This window comes from Lonchura striata, chromosome 34 (genome assembly GCF_046129695.1).
Source record: "Lonchura striata isolate bLonStr1 chromosome 34, bLonStr1.mat, whole genome shotgun sequence".
Classification (NCBI taxonomy): domain Eukaryota; kingdom Metazoa; phylum Chordata; class Aves; order Passeriformes; family Estrildidae; genus Lonchura; species Lonchura striata.
In genome coordinates, this window is record NC_134636.1 from 2,326,916 (window position 1) to 2,335,313 (window position 8,398).

General features: G+C 53.7%; 2 long non-coding RNA genes across 2 annotated transcripts; both read left to right on the top strand.

The window, feature by feature from the left end:
- The first annotated feature begins 4,956 nt into the window (after positions 1 to 4,956).
- LOC144247844 (uncharacterized) lies at positions 4,957 to 5,561 on the top strand. Its single transcript, XR_013341332.1, has 3 exons — positions 4,957 to 5,112; positions 5,360 to 5,401; positions 5,534 to 5,561. It is a non-coding gene; the product is annotated as an uncharacterized LOC144247844 (long non-coding RNA).
- Positions 5,562 to 6,807: 1,246 nt separating this feature from the next.
- Positions 6,808 to 7,211, top strand: LOC116184663 (uncharacterized). The gene is made up of 2 exons (XR_004149408.2): positions 6,808 to 6,845; positions 7,085 to 7,211. It is a non-coding gene; the product is annotated as an uncharacterized LOC116184663 (long non-coding RNA).
- The last annotated feature ends 1,187 nt before the right edge of the window (positions 7,212 to 8,398 follow it).

Sequence of the window (8,398 nt, forward strand, 5' to 3'; positions counted from 1 at the left end):
GTTAATGATTATTAGATGCTTAAGCTAAAGCTAATTGTTATATTATGAGCTCATTTATAGAAGGAAGTGGAGCAAATGAACCATTAGAGGAACATACTGAAACCAGTGGAACAATGCCCAGCACCTGGACTCTACATTAATCCATCATGAAGAAGGGGGCCTTGGATCGTGCCAGAGGGTCACAGAGACCTGACAAAGACCTTACTGACTTCATCCCTGTTTGAGCCCCTGTTTGAGCCCCAGTTTGAGACCACCAACCCAATTCAAGAGAAGAATTGGACTAATAGCCTCATTTTAATACAAAGCAGGGATGGGAGGTGCTGGAGTTGTGCATATGTGTTATTTTGGGAAAATAAATAGAAGGTAAAAATCCTTGTGCGGTGCAGTCATGCATTTCAGGGACAACCCCGCCCGTGCTGCCTGCTGGCATAATAAACATATCACTTTCTAACTTTGACTAGTTACAGAGTCTTTGTCTGTGATTTTCAGTTTTAACAATTCACCTCCGCGTGAACTGTGCTGGGGGAAAAGCGGGATGGAGAAGAACAGGGCCACGCTGAGCACAGCCACCTTCATCTTCCTCTTTCTCTGGGCAGCGCTGGGTGAGGCTGCAGCAGGTGAGGAGCACCTTTATCCCTGCCGGGACTCCTCCCTGCACCCTCCCAGTGCCGGGGTGGCTTCAGTGTCTGGAATGGTGGCACAGGGACACCAGGGCTGGGTTGGGGCAGGGCCGGGGTGGCCGCAGTGTCTGGAATGGTGGCACAGGGACACCAGGGCTGGGTTGGGGCAGTGCTGGGGTGGCCGCAGTGTCTGGAATGGTGGCACAGGGACACCAGGGCTGGGTTGGGGCAGGGCCGGGGTGGCCGCAGTGTCCGGCTCCAGCCCATTCCCGGCACTGCTGCCCCAAACTGCTCCAGGCCCTGGGGGAAGATACCCTGCCCGGCCCCCCCGTCCCACCCGGGACCTCTGTGTCCTGCTGGATCACCCCAGTCCCGCTCTGCTGAGCTGTCCCACACATCGGCTCCCAGGGGCTCTGCCCCAGCAGGGCTGTGGCTCCAGACTGGGCTGGCACTGGGACACGGCTCCCACAGAGCCCCTGGCCCCAGGGATGGCCCTGAGGAGGGCTCACCTTCCTGCCCGAGGGTCCCGCGCTCCTGTCCCAGCTCAGAGCCCTGCCAGGGTGAGCCCCGAGGGCACAGATCAGGGACAGGCCCTGGCAGGGCCTCCCGGGAGCTGCCAGTGCCTCCATTGTCCACTGACATTCCCTGACATTTCCAGGAGATGTTCCCTCCTCACGGGACACTGACCACACTGAAGGGACCTGTTGTGGCCACCTGGCAGAACCCACCCTGACCGGGCACGCTGCATTTGCCTCTGGAGCCACCAGGGACCTGGAGGATTTTCCTGCTTCCCCTTTGTGCTTTGTGCCTCCTTTGTTGGGGAAATGGAGAGCCTTGACCCAGGAGGGGCCAGGGGAGGTGACCCCGCTCCAAGGGGGGAGAATGTGCAGCCCTTGGACACCCAAATGGCCACAGGGGACCATTCCAGTCATGGGTCGGTGTTTGGGTGGCCCAAACACAGAGTGCCCAGAGCACCTGTGTCTCTCAAGGTGTCCAAGGCCAGGCTGGACACTGGGGCTTGGAGCAGCCTGGGACAGGGGAAGATGTCCCTACCCATGGCAGGGGTGAACAGGATGTGCTTTATCCTTTTGTTCCTCCCTTTGTCCATCCAAACCATCCCAGGACTCCTGGATTCTGTGCTGAGAGAAGACGAGGCCGAAGACCATTCCCCAGCCAGTTCTCCCAGTCCAAACCAGTCCAAGAGCACAGGGACCCCCTTGCTGAGTCCTGTCTCCCACAGACCACCGCTCCTGGGAATTGGGGGGCTCTGATAGGAGTGAGGAGAACAGGGCCCCCCTTTCCTCCTCCCCTTTCCCTCTGTGAACCCCCAGGACACCTCCCTAAGAAGGGCCAGGCCCCAAATGGATTTGGAACCCCAGAGTGGAAAAAATCCCGTGGAAGAGGCTGTGGGAACAAGAGGCATTTCCCCAGGTGCTGGAGTCCTGGATGCTGAGAATTTTAGACTTTCTGTGCCAACAGACTCTGACCCCCAAGAGAGCACTGCATTTGACCTGAGGCCATGGAGAAAGCTTCTAAAATTAAATTACAGAACTAAGATTATAGGTGTGTAGTTTTACTAAAAGCGTGTAATATCACATAGTAGAAAACTTAGATTTTCAAGTTTTAGACTATAGAAATATATATAAAGCAAAATAGAAGTTTTAAGACAGAAGCTAGTCCTTCTCTTCATGAGTCTAGATAGTATTTTGTAATTAAACAAAAAAGTCCACATTACAAGACACAAAGATTTTGTTATTAAGTTAAAAGTAAAAATAATTCAAGTATCATTTCTTAATTAGATAGTTTTTCCTTAAAAGACCTTTTAGAGATAGATATGGGGACATTTTGAAACTTATTAGTAAAATGTTACAAAACTCACAGCTTGTAAGACTGTAATATAGATTAAAAAAATAAACACCTAAGTCAAAACACAAAATACCATCAGAAGCACTATCAATCAACCCAGGACACCTCCCTGAGAACAGCCAGGCCCCAAATGGATTTGGAACCCGAGAGTGGGAAAAATCCCCTGGAAGGGGCTGTGGGAACAACAGGGATTCCCTCAGGTGCTGCCAACCCTGCTCAGGGAGGGAAAGGGGGTGTGAAAAATGCCAATCACTTGGTTTTTAAAATTTTAGAAGTTTAATAATAATAAAATTGTTATAAAAATAGTAATACAATTAGAGTAATAAAATTTAGGGTTAGGACAATTACAAGAGAATAAAAAGCAAAGACTTATGGATGTTCAGATGTTTTTGGGCACTAAGCTGCCAAAAGCATGCCTTGTGAACAAAGGAATTACCCTTAAAAGTGACAGCCTGTTGCATGTTCTTATGTCATACATGATGCATAAATTCCTTGCAAATTAAGAACTTTTCTGGGTTTTGTCAGCTTCTTCCCCTTAATCCTGGTGGTTCCATAAAGATGAAGAGAAGGTGGAAGAATGTTTGTCTTTTCTGATAAGGAATCTCTAACTTTTTGTCCTGTGCTGTTATCTCTGTGCGAAGAGTTTCTTGATTATCTTATCCCTTTCTTGAGCTAGTAAAAATCCTACATCACAGAGTTTCTATTTTAATATTATGTTATAACCTAAAACTGTATTTAACACATCACTTAAGAGAATTAATGCATCATAACTTTCTAACATTACATAGATAATATTCATTTTAATACTTGTGAAAAGCCAATCATAAAATATTTTTCACACGGGACACCCAGGTGGCACCTCAGCCTTGGGCCCCCGTAGCCCCGGTGATGTCTCTGGTGCCTCTCTCAGTGGGGACATTTCCCTGTTCCCAGGAGCTGCTGATCCACAAACAGGAGCTTGGCCATGCCCAGCCAGGGGACCAAAGACCTGGAATGGTCCCCTGTGGCCATTTGGGTGTCCAAGGGCTGCACATTCTCCCCCCTTGGAGCGGGGTCACCTCCCCTGGCCCCTCCTGGGTCAAGGCTCCCCATTTCCCCAACAAAGGAGGCACAAAGCACAAAGGGGAAGCAGGAAAATCCTCCAGGTCCCTGGTGGCTCCAGAGGCAAATGCAGCGTGCCCGGTCAGGGTGGGTTCTGCCAGGTGGCCACAACAGGTCCCTTCAGTGTGGTCAGTGTCCCGTGAGGAGAGAACATCTCCTGGAAATGTCAGGGAATGTCAGTGGACAATGGAGGCACTGGCAGCTCCCGGGAGGCCCTGCCAGGGCCTGTCCCTGATCTGTGCCCTCGGGGCTCACCCTGGCAGGGCTCTGAGCTGGGACAGGAGCGCGGGACCCTCGGGCAGGAAGGTGAGCCCTGCTCAGGGCCATCCCTGGGGCCAGGGGCTCTGTGGGAGCCGTGTCCCAGTGCCAGCCCAGTCTGGAGCCACAGCCCTGCTGGGGCAGAGCCCCTGGGAGCCGATGTGTGGGACAGCTCAGCAGAGCGGGACTGGGGTGATCCAGCAGGACACAGAGGTCCCGGGTGGGACGGGGGGGCCGGGCAGGGGATCTTCCCCCAGGGCCTGGAGCAGTTTGGGGCAGCAGTGCCGGGAATGGGCTGGAGCCGGACACTGCGGCCACCCCGGCCCTGCCCCAACCCAGCCCTGGTGTCCCTGTGCCACCACTCCAGACACTGCAGCCACTTCAGCACTGCCCCAACCCAGCCCTGGTGTCCCTGTGCCACCATTCCAGACACTGCGGCCACCCCGGCCCTGCCCCAACCCAGCCCTGGTGTCCCTTTGCCACCACTCCCCACTGCTCCCCAGTGCCTCCAGGGCTTGGAGATCCCAGTCATTCTGGTCTCCCCATGGGACATTCCCACACTGACCTCCGCTCTTTCCGTTCTCCTGGTCCCGGGGGCCCTGGTGCCCCAAGAGGAGGCGTCAGTCCAGCCCCCAGTTCAGCCATGGGGCTGGAGTGGGAACTGGGACAATTCTGCTCAGCCACACTGGGTTTGGGGCCGGGCTCCGCTCTGGGCTGTCCCACAGGGAAAGCTCTGGGAGAGAAGGGGCAGCAGGAGATGGGGGATCTGGCTCTGGGGGCTGTGGGAGGATGGATTGTGTTGCACTGGGGGCTGTCCCCACAGGGTCCCCAGGTGCCTTTGGCTCCCTGCCTGCCCCCCTGCCCCCCCAGGTGCCTGGGCCCCTCCAGGGGCAGCTGCCCCGGGCAGGAAGCTGGAGGGATGCCGGGCAAGGGGGCTGGACCCGTGCCACAGCTGGGCTGGGGTGGACTCTGGGCCAGGGCTGGGCTTGTGGCCAGGGCTGGGGGCTGTGCCAAGCCGGGCTTTGGCCTGGGGGCTGGCAGGGAGGGTGCAGGGAGGAGTCCCGGCAGGGATAAAGGTGCTCCTCACCTGCTGCAGCCTCAGGTGAGAGGAAGATGAAGGTGGCTGTGCTCAGCGTGGCCCTGCTCTTCTCCATCCTGCTGTGCCTCCCAGCAGGTACTCAGGGTAGGAGACGATGTTTCCTGGACCCAAGACGGGGCTTGGTTTGCTACCATGACTTTGGCTCCGGTGGAGGGTTCTCTCACCACAGTAAGTGGGAGATCCTTTGGGTTGAGATCTCTAGGATTTTCCTTTGGGCTGGAATCTTTTAGATTTTCCTTTCTGGGATTTTTCTTTGGGTTGGAATATTTTGGATTTTCCTTTCTGGGATTTTTCTTTGGGTTGGAATATTTTGGATTTTCCTTCCTGGGATTTTCTAGCCATGGGATGGGGTCTTTGGGGACCTTTTCAGCCCCATAAGGTCCAACCCTGATGTCCCTCTGCTCCCCTTCCTCAGGGCACCATGGATTTGGGCTTGGCAAGTTGTTCCATTCTCATGGTAAGTTCTGGAGTTTTGGGGGAACTGGGAACCAGTTTTTGGGGGAACTGTGGCAACTGGGAACCAGTTTGTCCAGCCCATCCCTTACTGGGGCCGGAGACACACTGGTGATGTGTCACCATCTCTCTGCAGAGGATAGTGACAGTCAGGAAGAGCAAGGTAAGAACTGGGAATTGTGGGGCCAGACCCCCTGAGGGCTATCACCCATCCCAGTGCACCCAGTAAATCCCAGTGCACCCCAGGAAATCCCAGTGCACCCCAGGAAATCCCAGTGCTTCCTACAGTCCCCCATTGTATTCCCACTTATCCCAGTGCCCCCCAGTTGTTCCCAGTGAGACCCTCATTGTATTCCCAGTTATACCAGTGCCCACCAGTAACCGCCATAGTGCATTGTTCCCTGTCTACTCCTTGCCCTCTTTCCCCCCTTGCCCATTCCTATTGCCCATCTGTGGGATGTCCCCAGATCCCAAACCCAAACCCAAATTCCCTTCCCAAACCCAAATCCCAAACATAAACCCAAACCCAAATACTCTTCCCAAACCCAAATCCCCTTCCTGAACCAAAATCAAATCCCAAACACAAACCCAAACCCAAATTCCAAACCCAAATCCCCTTTCCGAACCCAAATACCCAATCCCTTTCCTGAACTGAATTCAATTCCCAAACCCAACCCAAATTCCAAACCCAAATCCCCTTCCCAAACCCAAATCTCCTTCCTGAACCCAAATACCCTTCCCGAACCCAAATCCCAAACCCAAATCCCAAACTCAAATCCCAAATCCAAACCCAAATCCCAACCCCAAATCCCAAATCCCAATTCCCCAATACAAATCCAAATCCCAAATCAACCCCAAATCTCAAACCCAAACCCCATATTCCTAACCCAAATTCCAAATCCCAAACCCAAATCCCCATCTCAAACCCCCTTTCCAAACCCAAATCCCAAACCCAAACCCAAACCCAACCCAAATCCCCTTCCCAAACCCAAATCGCAAACCCAAACCCAACCCAAATCCTCTTCCTTGTCCCTCCACTCCCAAAACCCCTCCCACAATCCTCGGAGTTTTGGATTTTTTCCCCTGTCCCATTTTCTCCCGATCCCATCCACCCCTTCAGGCCCCGTGTATCTCCATTGGAATTCCTTCCTCCTCCTCCTCCTCCTTTTCATCCTCTTCATCCTCCTCCTCCCCCACAGTGCCAGGCCTTCATCACCCCTGTCCCAATCCCTTGGGGTCCCCAATTCCCCATTTGCTCATCTCTGAGGGCTCCTCTCCCATTCCTTACTGGGACTGGGAGCACCTTACTGGGGCTGGGGGAACCTCACTGGGAGTGGGGGAACCTCACTGGGACTGGGGACACCTCACGGGGACTGGGGACACCCCGGTGACGTCTTGGGGTCTCTCCGCAGGGGACAGTGAGAGCCTCTCGAGTGAGGAGATCTGAGGTGAGCACCCTGAGTTCTTCAGGGCCCGGACCCTCCCCAGGCATGGTCACCACCCTTGGGGTCACCCCAGTGTGCCCCAGTACACCCCAGTGCCGCCCAGTGTCCCCCAGTACCACCCTGACCTTTCGGGGCAGCATCATCCGGCTGCCCTCTGGAGGCTCCATGGGGTCAGGAGCTGCTCCAGGTCCTTCCATGGGGTCAGGAACCTCTCCAGGTCACAGTTTGGGCTCTGGCTTTAGGATCGGGATCGTTGGTGACACTCGTGTGCCAACCCCTCCAGCGGCAGGAGGAGATCGCCATCCCTGGAGAACCCCACCCTGAACCCCTGGGAACTCCTCTGGAATGATCAATAAACCCTCAGCAGAGCTTGGTGTCTGTGTGTGGGAATGGGACTCCAGGTCCATCCATGGGGTCAGGAACTGTCCCAGGTCCATCCATGGGATCAGGAACTGCTCCAGGTCGATTCATGGAGTCAGGAAGTGTCCCAAGGTCCATCCATGGTTTCAGGAATTGTCCTAGGTCCATCCATGGGGTCAGGAACTGCTCCAGGTTCATCCATGGGGGCAGGAATTGCTCCAGGTCCATTCATGGAGTCAGGAACAGCTCCAGGTCCATCCATGGGGTCAGGAACTGCTCTGGATATATCCATGAGGTCAGGAAGTGTTCCAGGTCCATCCATGGGGTGAGGAACTGCTCCAGGTTCATCCATGGGATCAGGAACTGCTCCAGGTCCATCTGATGTCTTCTGAAGGCTGACCTAGAACAGAGATTGGACGGAGCTAAAGAATAAAGTAGGGATGTATTAAGAGGCCTCAATGGATCCACTTTGGGCAGAACAACCCAAAATGGCCACAAAATGGACAACAGGTCACGGGGTCTCATACTTTTATAAGTTTTGGTCCATCAGAATATTGAGGCTAATTGTCCTATTACAACCCCAGCCCATGGAGTCCCATCCTTCTTGTTTTCTCTCTTTGGTCCACATTGTTGATGCTCTTGGGCCTTAGATCTGGATAGGCTGTCCTTGGGTTTTGGCTAGAGAAGGAATTGTTGTGCCTACCTGCTCTGAGAAGAGAGGTTACTATCCCCTTATATGAAACCCAGACCCAAACACCAAAGCAGCACAAAATCAAAAAAAAAAGGAAAAAAAAAGCTAAAGCATGAGGTGTCACCAGAGGAATGAAGAAAAACGTGTTGGCAATGTCAGTAGTGGTATAGCACTGCTGCACTGGACTCCAGCTCGTACTGGAGTTTCAACATATCCAGCACAGCAGCGCTCAGCGGTGGAGTCACTTCATTCAAGCCATGATAATCCACAGTCAATCTCTATTCTCCTTCAGACATGTGCACAGGTCTATGAGGCTGTTGAAGGGTGAGTGGGTTTTGCTGACCACCCCTTGGCCCTCCAGCTCACGGATCATTTTGTGGATGGGGATCACGGCATCGTGATTCGTCCAACACTGCCAGCAATGCACCGTTGAGGTGGCAATTGGCACTCGTTGCTCTTCCACCCTCAGGAGTCCTACTGCAGATGGGTTCTCTGACAATCCAGG